The following is an 11,602-nucleotide window of genomic DNA, read 5'->3' as shown; positions in this document are numbered from 1 at the left end:
CAGCATGTAGTCTCCACATTGAAGCTGCAATTTTATTCGTGTTTTCCCCAGCTGGGGTTCTACACGCATCAGCCTGCTCAGCGTTCATTGCGCCACGAGGTGCGCGAGCGTCCCATCTCTGACAAATGCTTCGACCATATCCTTTACGTCTGTGCATTCTTCAGTGTTGTGGCCTTTTGTCCTGTGAAAGTCACAGTATTTGCTCCGATCAGCGTTGGGACGATGTCGGATTATTGGAGCCTTTGGCCATGGGAGCTCCTCAGTGGCGAATATCTCGGTGACGCTTTTGGTGAGTGGCGTCCATCTGGAGTTCTGGTTCGACCGTACGTTATCCCTTCCGCCTAACCGATGTTGCAAGCCGGATGAGGTGTCAAAGTTTACCCTTGACTGCCAAATGCCTAGCTTCCGCTTTTTGTTTAATCGGGCGGTAAGGACGTTGTCTTCTCTTGTTTTCTGGGTGTAGAGGTTTGTGCTCTGTGGGAGATCTCTACCAGTTGCTTCTCCGTTTCCGCAAAGCGTTTTGCTGCTGTCATGATGGCATCCCATGTGGATGGCATGCCATCTTTACCCGTTAAGGTGCGGATGAGCTCTGGGTCGTTCGCGCCCTGAATAAAAGCAGCGCGAACAAGATCTTTGCTAATGTTACCCAGACTTAGCTTCTTTGAGTTGAAGCGAGTGATGAAGTCTGGCAAAGATTCATCTTCCTCTCGAATGCATTTCAGGATTGTCCATTGCTCTTCGGTATACTTTCGTTGTTGGCTGAAGTGTTGGCTAAACTTCTGTTGGAAGTCTGCCCAGTCGTAGATGTGGTTGACCGGTAGACGATCGAACCACGCTCTAGCAGCCCCAACAAGCGTCATTTGGAACATATAACACCACGTAGGTTCCGTCCAACTACTGACGGTTGCCCCCGCTATGAATCTGTTCAAATGATCGTCTGGATCAGATATACCATCATAAGTGCCGATGTTGGACATCTGTTTGGCACTTTTTGGGGCGATTGCTTCCGCAATGTCCCTTGCAAATTTGGACGTTCCCGCATTTGCCACAGTTGGTCTGAATGTTTTGGAGAAGTCACGTGGATTTCCACCTGTGTTTTTTGGTTTGAAGGCTTCTCCAAAACGCCTTCTCGGTTGGGAGTCCGTTTCCTTACGCTTCCCTTTTGCCCTATGGCGAGGGTTCGCGTCGGTGTCGGATTCCTCCGAGTCATCGTCCAAGTATTCTTCGAATTCGTCAGCCTGTTGGACGGAACGCAAGCGTTCGTCCAACTCAGCTTGGAATTCCTTCTGACGTGCCTCCGCCCATGCCTTAACTTCATCGAGTGTTTGGCGGGGGAGTCTTGTTCGTTTCTCTAACTGGGTATCGGTGAATCCCAGTGAGCGATTATTTACTGCACTTGCCCCAGCTTGGGTAACTGGGGTAGTGTTCGTAAGATTTACTTCACTTGCCCCGGCTTGGGTAACCGGGGTAGTGTTTGTAAAGACTGTGTAGCCGGTATTCCCCCCAGTAGCTGGGGTTGTGGTTACCGGAGTTTCCTTAACCATCTTTCCAGAAGTTTGAAAAAACTGAAAAGAAATGAAGTTCTAGCTTTTGTCCCACGGATGGCGCCAATGAAGAAACACTAACCGGACCCCGGGCAGATTACGGGTAACCTGGGGGTTAGATAGATGTTTCCCACGAGGGGTTAGATCCGGCAAAGATGGTTCTTCTGATAACCTGCAAAACAGATACCGTGAGCATGTCACTGAGAAGGGGGGGGTTCCTCCTTGTGACCACCCTCCGGCGTGAGAATCAGACTAGATTGCTCTTTAAATATAAATGTATATTAAGAGATTGCTAGAGCAGATATCAGGTATAATATGATGATAATATGATAAGATATGATAAGATGAGATGATCATACCATTTGGGGTATTTATAGCCGAAGGTAGGTTTCCAAGGAGGTGTGGCCGGCTGAATAGTATTCCTGTTCCACCAACTGTGGCCTACGCACGTGCCCTGCTGGTAGTTGGTGGGTAGGCAGCGGCTGACAGTGACCAGGCCTGCTGTGTACTATTCCTTTTCCACCAACTGCCGGCTATGCACGTGGTATGACAGGAGTTGGTGAGTAGGCATCGGCTAATAGTGACATACAGTACAGGAGCATGCTGCTCGCCATACTGTTGTCAATAAGCTGTCGTATCTTTAGTCAGATCTTTTGCCCATACCTCGTCAGGTACAGTACAGAAGATCTTCCCGTATCGTACGAACTGGCTTAGTTGGGCGGGAGTATTCCCCCTCCCGCCTTTGTGCGGGATTGTTCCCGGCTTTGCTCATTCCTTCAGGTGACACTGAGTGATTGAGAGCTAAGTGCCTTGTGCGTGTAGCCTTGCTGCGCGGGTGGCCTTCCCTGATGGCTTGTATCCGCAGCTGCGGGAACAGGCAGAGTCCTTCACCATTGGGAGGCATTTCCTGCGGGAACAGCTTGCGTACTGCGCGTAAGGACGTCACGTCTCTGAGCATGGTGGGTCCTGCGGATCCAGTTGGTTTCTGCGCAGACGTCCCTCTTCAAGGTGAGTCTTGCGGGTCCAACTGGGCTCTGCTGGGACCTACCTCTTCATACATCTATAATCTTGGGTAACTGTTTAAAACACGATAAGACATGTTAATAGAAAAGTGCGGTATGCGATTTCTTTTATTTTATTAAACAATTGAAATTAGTATGCTAGACTCAATCATTTTCCTTCATTGTTATATTAAATTTAAAACTGTCTTATAGTCATAATATATAAGTAAACGAGTCATATTAATGTTTGATAGTTGTGTTATGCGCGTCGATACTAATATTTAAAACCTATTAAGATAAGTATTGTCAGTCATTCCATGTAGCCATGTAGGACACACAACGTGATAATATATGCTAGTATAAAGGTATATATGCATTTGAAATGATATATAAATGTGTATCTTATGGTGTATACGCAACATTAGGGTAGGGGGCGACAATTTTTGATACAGTATGAAAATGGCTAGAACCCGTCACAAAAGAAAAATAGTTTCTAGGTTGACTAACACGACTAGTTTAAAAAACAGACCATGTTACAATTGACCCGTTTTAAGAACAGGCCGAGTTGGAATGACCCGTATAAAAATGAGTTGACAAATTAACATGTTTAAGTATTTATAAGAAAGTTTTATAATTATACTTTTTTTTAAATATACATTTGTAAATTCCAATTCATCTTCAAGATTTTTATTGAAAAAAATCATAAATTACTCATTTGTTTCACTAACTCTAAATTATATTCATTTAATTTTAAAAAAATCTTTTAATATTTTATATATACGAGTCATGCTCAAGTCGACCCGAGTTTATGTGTGTACGATTTAGGGCTAAAATCTTTAACAAGAATAATAATCCGGGTTAGGTTTTGGTTGCACATATTAATCCGCAACTCATCGACTTGTCATCCCGATATAATTGACAACCCTAGTTAGGTGTCCACATCGACTAGTCTCACGACCAACATGAGAGATATAAATCGCATGTCTTAAAATAAATTGAGTGATGCCAAACTTTGATTCTCAAACCTTCACAATATTTTATGAAGCGTTTTAAAAATTTTGTAAGTATACTAGTTACTATATTCACAAAACGTTAGAAAATACATTAAAATAGATCATTTTAACATATATTTTTTCAGGTTATTATGTTGTCATGAAAAGTAAGAGATCTTTCTTTTTCCATATTTATATGTGGAGATTGTATGGGAAAAACACGTCAAATGTGGAGGGCGTGGGTGGAGTGGGTCTTCTTTCTTTCGTTCTACTACCGATAAAGTAATATTAACAAATGACAAGATGACATACCGACCATTTAATGCATCGTTTGGTGGGTCTTGAAACACCCGATACATTGATTACAGTGTTTAACACGACAAGGAACGTATGTTACAAGTCAAATAATTCTGTATCCAACAAATTATTTTTATTTTCGGTTGTTTGTTTTTTTTGAACGACCAACTAAGTAACGTCGAGTACTTTGTACACGGCCTCCATTGGTAAAAGGAGGTCTGAGCCAGCCACGAGTCCGGATGAACGTAGCCCTAGCAGTCCACCTATTGAGGGATTTTCCGGATAAATCCCGAACCCCACGCCCACCAAACGACACGACAGCGAGAAACCGGTAAAACCGGGAGAGATCAGGACTCGAACCATGACAAGCCAGGGTCATCTGTCATATCTCTCATATAAATTGGTGATAGTGAGGTTTGAATCTCCTACCTCTCATTAGTAAAGTGAGTGTTGTACCCTTGAGCCACATTCAATTTATATTTTCAGTTGTTTAATGTTATGATAAGTTCTACTTCGAAGTATTTTTCGGTATCATGAGTTTGAATATTTATACATTTTTCGGTATCATAGGTTTGATTATTTATACAATTGGAATTGGAAAAACAGATCGAATTTAAAGTTAACATAACCAAATCGTAAACTAAATTTTGTCTTTGTTCAGTTTTATAGTAAAGCGTGAATTTTAATTAGATGGGTTTTTATTAATTTGGATTTCGGATTCCTGAATTTTTGGGCTACATATAGAAATTGATAACCTAATTTTTTTAACAACAAACGTTTTTACCTCACCCCTTTAATTATATACCCAAGTATTGAACTCGGGTTTCCATCAAAAGAGGTAACGCCTCTTGCTATTTATTCAAATCATAAGTGGCGTAATTCATAACACATGTAATTTGGGTCCCCTTTTTCTTTTTCTTTTTCTTTTTTTTCAATATCAAAAAGGTTTTCTACAATCGAAACTCGATCACCTAATTCGGTGTTGGTTTAAACTAAACCAAAAATCAGTTAAAAGTTCTTTGGATGATTTGGTTTCTTTGGATGCATTTTTTTTATTTTCATTTTCAGTGTTTGTCCAAGCCCGGCCCGTTCCATGGTCGAATCGTGAAATGGTTGTGGATAATATTGATCTTCTTGACTTCAAGAGCCTTGTTCTCCAAACTATTGTGCATGGTTGTTCTTGGCCTGATCTCTGTACATACCCTGTAGTTGCGGAAGTAGTATTTGACTACAATGTTAGTAATTGATCTCCACGATCTCGTTCTGTTGAAAGACCACAAGCCTCCTATTGCTATTTGATCATTTTCTGCAGTTTGTCTTGAGTAGCTAAATTTAATTAGACATATTTTATTTTATATCTTAAACTAAATCTATATGTTTATAGATAATTAGATATTTAACATTTTCAAAGCTAATACTTTATAGTGCCATTTATGCACCAACACTGTATTTTTGTTTTTACCAATAAGCGTATCTTCAAATCTTCAAAATCATAATTAATACCACTCTTCAACATTAAAGATAAGATGTTATCAAGTAGCATCATTCTATGGTGTTTGTAGCACTGGATAGCAGATTATTCGATTTCAGATTAGAAAATTTTAAGATCCTAAAGCCCGTTTCGGATTAGAAAATTTTAAGATCCTATCCGAAAGCCGATCCAAAAGATATTCTGAGTAATATAAAATTAGCCAAACAATTGAAGTTAAACGCAATAACAATTTTTTTTCTAATTTTAAGTTGCTAATAGTATACTAGTTTAGAATCAGAACAAACATAAAAAACCAAAAATCACAAATTAGTCTTGAACAAATTCAAAGTTCAAACTTTAAACTTAAGAATAGAGACGATTTTAGTGGCAGGTCGAAACGCGCCTAACTGCTAGCGTCGTTCCTTTAATTTGCAATTAGATTAAAGAGTAGAACTACAGTACTATGGCTTAGGGTTATTGTTAAAGGGCTAGATTAAAGAGTTGAACTAGAGTACCCTAATTGTTAGTGGGCTGGTCCATATCCCACTAGAAAACATATTTTTTATTCGTATTAAATGGATATTGAAATAATTCAAACCATCAATACTTTCCTATATGAATATCCAAACAAGAATTTGTATCAATTTATTGCAATTTCGTTTTTTTTAACATCCCTAATCTGATCAAACCACCTTGGTAAGACTACTACGGATGCAAAAATTTGTTTGTATAGTACCAATTCCAATTTCCAACATAAGTAAATTAAGTTGCAACATAATTTGTGTTTGTATAATGATAAAAAAAAGTATAAAACCCTGTTTAGATATAGAAAAGTTTAGATATTAAATGTTGATTGTCAATTTCATAAATATTAATTCTTTCGTGCTAAACTAAAAGTCCAATACTTCAAGGCCGAGTTTAGTGGGGCTATAATTTGGACGAAAAGGGGCGACAAGTTGGAGAAACACCGTCACCCGGGCGATATTGGGGCGAAAAGGGACGGGGCAGGTTCTATTTCTCGCCCAGCATGTCTGTTGTGTTGTTTGTTTTTATTATTATTATATATATATATTTGTGTAAGAGATATATATGTATATATATATTATTATTATATTACTGTTATAGCCCCTACACCATTACTCCTCAAAAACAAATTCTCACCCTTTGCTGACTGGGCAACACACGGCACAAAACGCCCCAGTTTGTAACCCCTCCACTACACATAGCCTAACAAAAATGGCCATGAAACGAAAATATAGAATATAAAATCTTATATTAATATAACCTCAAATATATATTATAAAAAAAATAAATGAATCATTATTACAAAGCATGTAACTTCTTTTCCCTCAATAATCCTGTAACTCTAACTTAAACCAAAGTAACACAAGCTAAAGCAAGCGGGTCAAACAAAGCAGGAAGCAAATACTTCCTTCCATTTGTACCATGTGCATTATAACTTGCACCCGTAGTCGGGTCCACCAACAAGTCCCCAGCGTACCCAGGATACGCCCCATTCGCATACACCCCGGGACACGCGGACGCAGCTTCCAAAGGTGCGCCCGCGTCACCCTGATAAAACCCGTTTCCAAACAAGTTCGTGGCCGTACCAGCCAACAACCCACCCAGGTTAATCACCATCCCATCGACACCCACATCGTTATTGGGTGCGACGAGTGGTGCAGCCTGGGGTCCGTATATTGGCTGGTGGAACGGCCACGCGCATTGACCCGGACACTGGGTCTCTGAGTTGCCTACCCAAATATAGGCGAACTTGTATTTTTTTCCCTTAATGTGACCCATTTTGGGGACAGATGCGGTATCGTGGGTCCCACATCTGCTAGAGCAAAACCCATCAACTGTCACATCAGACGCTGTTAACACAATGTTAACAGCGTGATGTGACTCGCCTCGGGGAAGCTGTTAACTGAACAAGATGTTATTCAGTCAGCGACTTCCCGAGGGAAGTACGACTCGTCAGAAACTTGTTTCCCGAGTCGTAAAATAGCTGGCTTGGGGGATTCTTCATGGTAATAATTATCGGTGGTTCTCCACCATTTTGCGACGGATGGGTTGGTCGTAGAGTCGTCGTAAAGTGATGAAATGAAGTCGGTGATAATAGCCTTTTGCGACGGTTTGAAGTTAACGTACCAAATGAAATTAACGGATATTTTACCGGTGAGGAGGGGCCCACCGTGGTTTGTTATGAACTCGGACGAGTCTCGGTTTGACTCAGTGAGTTGCCTCGCTCCGAGTGAGAGGTGGATTATAGAGAATATGAATAGGAGGTGAAGTAGAGTGGTTGTCATTGTTGTGAGTTTTGAAGGTGTTGTGAATTTGAAGGTGAAAATGGGGGTATTTATATGGAGTTATGGACAAATGTTTTGATTTATTTGAATAAAGAGGTGGTAATAAATGTAAATAATAATTAAATGGGATTATACAAAAAGTATATTGCTTAGCAGGCAAGAGGAACCTACAGCTGTAAGGCTGAGGGGTGTGGAGCGCTAGAAAGGGCGCAAGAGGACAGCCGCTCGCCGCCCCGGGGCGCGAGCACCACACCACCGAGGCGCGAGAGGGGCGCGAGCGCGGAAAAAGAGGCAGGCGCAAGAGGGGTAGCGGCTGGGGGGAGCGTGAAGGCATCTTGGGTTCCGTAAATAGAGCCGTTGGCTCATAATGTGTATTAAAAAAAAAAAAAATTTTTTTAGTTGGGAAGAGATTTCATCATCTGTTGAATCTGAAAGAGATGATGAAAGAGATTTCACATGGTTGAGAGTTGGGAATGATGTGAAGTTTATGATGTGGGTTTTTGTACAACTACAACTAACTCTCTCTCTCTCTCTCTCTGGGTGTCTCTCTCTATCTCTACTGTGTGTTGATGAAGATTAGAAGATTTATGGGTTAGGGTTAGATTTGGATTCAAAAAGTGGATAGTTAGATGGGGTTGAGAGATCATTTATTTCCAAATTTTATGTTTGACAATATATGTGTAGTTTATAAATATTTGAGTAAATCACATTTCTAAAATTGTTATTAAATATTATTAATAAAATTTGTTAATGTAAAACAAAAGAGGCAAAAGTAATTCATGCAATTTTCGGTTTGCTGGTGTATTAGGAAGACGAGGAAAGATACAATTTTCGTCGGTAAGAACATTTTGGTGTAAGAACTTATGAAAATCAATAAAATTCTGGGCTATCTTATCAAGTTTATAAAAATTATGAAAATTAATACATTTATAAAAAAATAAAAAAAAAACCGCTCGCGCCCCCTCTCGCGCCCCTCCACACCATGTCCCGGGGCGCGAGCACCACAACCAACACCCATCTTATCAAGTTTCTCTCTCTGCCACACGTCACAATATTATTGGCTGGCGCCCCCACTAGCGCCCCCTCTCGCGCCCCCCACACCCCTCAGCCTAACTGCTCCCACACTGTTTTTGTTTTTACGAGTGTAGGCGACCAAAATTCAAATTTTCATGCTCTTTGTATTTTTATATTTTATTAAATAAATTCGTATTTTTAAAAATTTATGTATAATAATTGAAAAAGTTTGTAAAAATGTTAAATTTATGCTGAAATAAGTTTTAGTACAAGTACAATTGTATAATATATGTCCTACAATATTTAACTATAACTTTTAATCAAGTGGAGAAACAATTTTACTACACTTTGTTGCTAAACTGAAAACGTAAAAATAAAATAAATATAGAGTGTTCAAGTTTTTATTATGGAGTCAATTAAAGGTTATAACATACAAATCTATAGTGTGAGTAAAGATATTCAGTTTATATAAATACTTAACGGCTAATTTTAAGAAAATCACCACTTTTAAATTTGAATACAAATTCTCTAGCTTTTTAAAACTAAAACAAAAGTACTTAACATGTAAAAAGAGATGATGTACAAAAAAGTGTAAACTTGCAGAGAAATGTCAGGTAAGTTTGTAGCATACATGCATGCTAAAATTATGAAAAAGGAATCTGTTCGGATATACAAGTATTCGGTTTATGACTACACTAAACCCAATCAAATTTTAGGTTCAGTTATTTTATTTTAGTCATTTTATGTATTTCAACAAGAGTTATGTTTACAACTTTATGAATATAAATAAAAAATTCATTGTATAAGAAAATTTTCTTTATTGTTAATGAGCTTAATTACAATAAGCGAATCGCTACGTGACCTATAGTTGCATTATGTATAATTGTAGTAAATATATAAATCCAATAAAACAAGATAGATAAAATGATATATTTTTTTAGTAATATACGAATTTGATATATTTATATTAATAAGTTATAAAATGTAAAAAAATAATATTTATGGCAAAGGACAAATTACAGTACAGCTCAGTTACAGGCTTTGGGGAAATTACGCCTAAAAGAGGAAAGGTGACAGCTAGCTAGAGAGATAACACTCAACTGTTTACAGCTGGTGTACAATGCGTGCTTTCTTTCGGTGGGGCGCTCGAATTGTGTTTTATGCGAGTCTGGTGACGAGTCAGTTGAGCATATGTTCACGTCTTGTTATGTGGCTTCGATTATTTGGCAAGCTATTGCGTCATGGTGTGGTATTAATAATATTTTTGCCTTCTCCATGGAGGATCTGATGGAGGTGCATAATTATGTTGGGCTTAAAGGATATGCTAAATCTGCTTTTCAAGGTATTGTGATTGTCAGCTGTTGGCGAATATGGAAAGCTAGGAATGATTGTGTTTTTGACCGTAAAATTGTTAGGGTGGGTGATTTAATTAGTGAGATTAAATCCCTAAGTTTTTTCTGGTTTTCTAATAGGTTTGATAAGTATTCTCTGTCTTGGGATTCGTGGTGTCGGTTCACGTTTATGTAATTGGTGTTTGTGGGTGGTTTTGCCTTTTTTTGGGCTGTGTTAATAGAAATTTTCTTGTCAAAAAAAAAAACAATGCGTGCTTTCTGGACCTACGAAACGGGTCGGGTCATAAATGTAACCATGATACAGAATCCAAGGGATGAACACCTGGACCAACGCTCTAATCCACGCAATGACACGTGGACCTTCTTAAAAAATTAAAAAGAATAATAGCAGTATTATTTTGTTAATTAAGTTTGCTTAAATGAGAGTTACAAAAACTTGTTTTAAATTAGGTAAGTTTTTTCTTCAATTGCTAGTTTAATTTAGAAAAATAAGCATTAATAAATAGTAATGACGTTTAATATCGTTTTTATTTAAGCCACTTAACTTTAAATTTTTAACATTTATGTTATGTGGTATATATTTACGCTTCTTAATTTCACGCATCATCTACTTTACCTCATTTCACTCCAACCCCACTCTAAGGAAATTGTTTAACTCCCATTTTACTCTTTTTACTTAATGTAAACCTGATTATTAAATTATTGTATTTATGTGTAGAGGATTTTAAAGTTCGTTAACATTATAACCATCTCTGCTTTAACGCCCTGTACGTGAAACAATATTGAAACTCAGCCCGTTTTAATGGTTATGGAATATGAAAACGACTTCATTGAAACTATTTTAAATGAAAATTTAATTGCCTTTATGTAAAACTGTTCTTACGTCTTAACTATTTTTTGGAAACATTATATGTTTTTCTCATTTTTCTTTTTATAACTATTATTATACCCATGGTTGTAAAATCTCGACCATGCGCCGATTAATTACTATTAATTCTGATTAATTGCTAGTCCTCATTGCTCGACTAGCAACCAACGATTACTACACACTAAGTACGTCCTCCCAAATTATCAACCAACCTGAGTACTTTTAGTTCACCATATGTATGGCCCTTTGTTAGTTATCTTTTATGTATTAAATATCTTGTATGAGCATGAGATATGTATTCAAAAATCTTCCATATATAGTGGAACTTTATAATTTATAAGGATGTGATTGGAGATATGGTGTGACCTCGGTTCTTTTGCTTGAGCATTAACACTATTGTTGTCATATAACATTTCTTATTTCTCAACGTCGAGTATCACCTTGAGATCAACAATGAATTTTTTTTCTCATCCTTTGTTGCCCTAGATGTTTATTATAAATTCAGACTCCGAGGTGGACTGAACAACACACTATGTTTTTAACTTTTCCAAGTAATTGTTCTATCATTGAGTATAATCACATGTACAGATGTGTTGAGAATCATGATCACGACCAATCTAGAAAGTAGCATTAGTGTGATACTTTACAATGCTCCTCGTCCAATCCTCCATAAATTGGCAATATATCCTTAATCCTCCGCATGTATTGACCAGGGTTCTGTATATATACTCATCATGCCTAAAGCATACGAAAC

The 11,602-nt window shown here is 38.1% G+C and overlaps 1 pseudogene; it reads right to left on the bottom strand.

Annotated features, from left to right (window-relative positions):
• Positions 1 to 6,675: 6,675 nt before the first annotated feature.
• Positions 6,676 to 7,696, bottom strand: LOC143563806 (protein PHOSPHATE-INDUCED 1-like; annotated as a pseudogene).
• Between the last annotated feature and the right edge of the window lie 3,906 nt (positions 7,697 to 11,602).

This window comes from Bidens hawaiensis, unplaced genomic scaffold, assembly GCF_021521415.1.
Source record: "Bidens hawaiensis isolate Kalapana, Puna unplaced genomic scaffold, B.hawaiensis_p1.1 tig00021530_1, whole genome shotgun sequence".
Classification (NCBI taxonomy): Eukaryota; Viridiplantae; Streptophyta; class Magnoliopsida; order Asterales; family Asteraceae; genus Bidens; species Bidens hawaiensis.
Note: the sequence above shows the minus strand (reverse complement) of the source record. Positions and strands in the feature narration are given on the sequence as shown.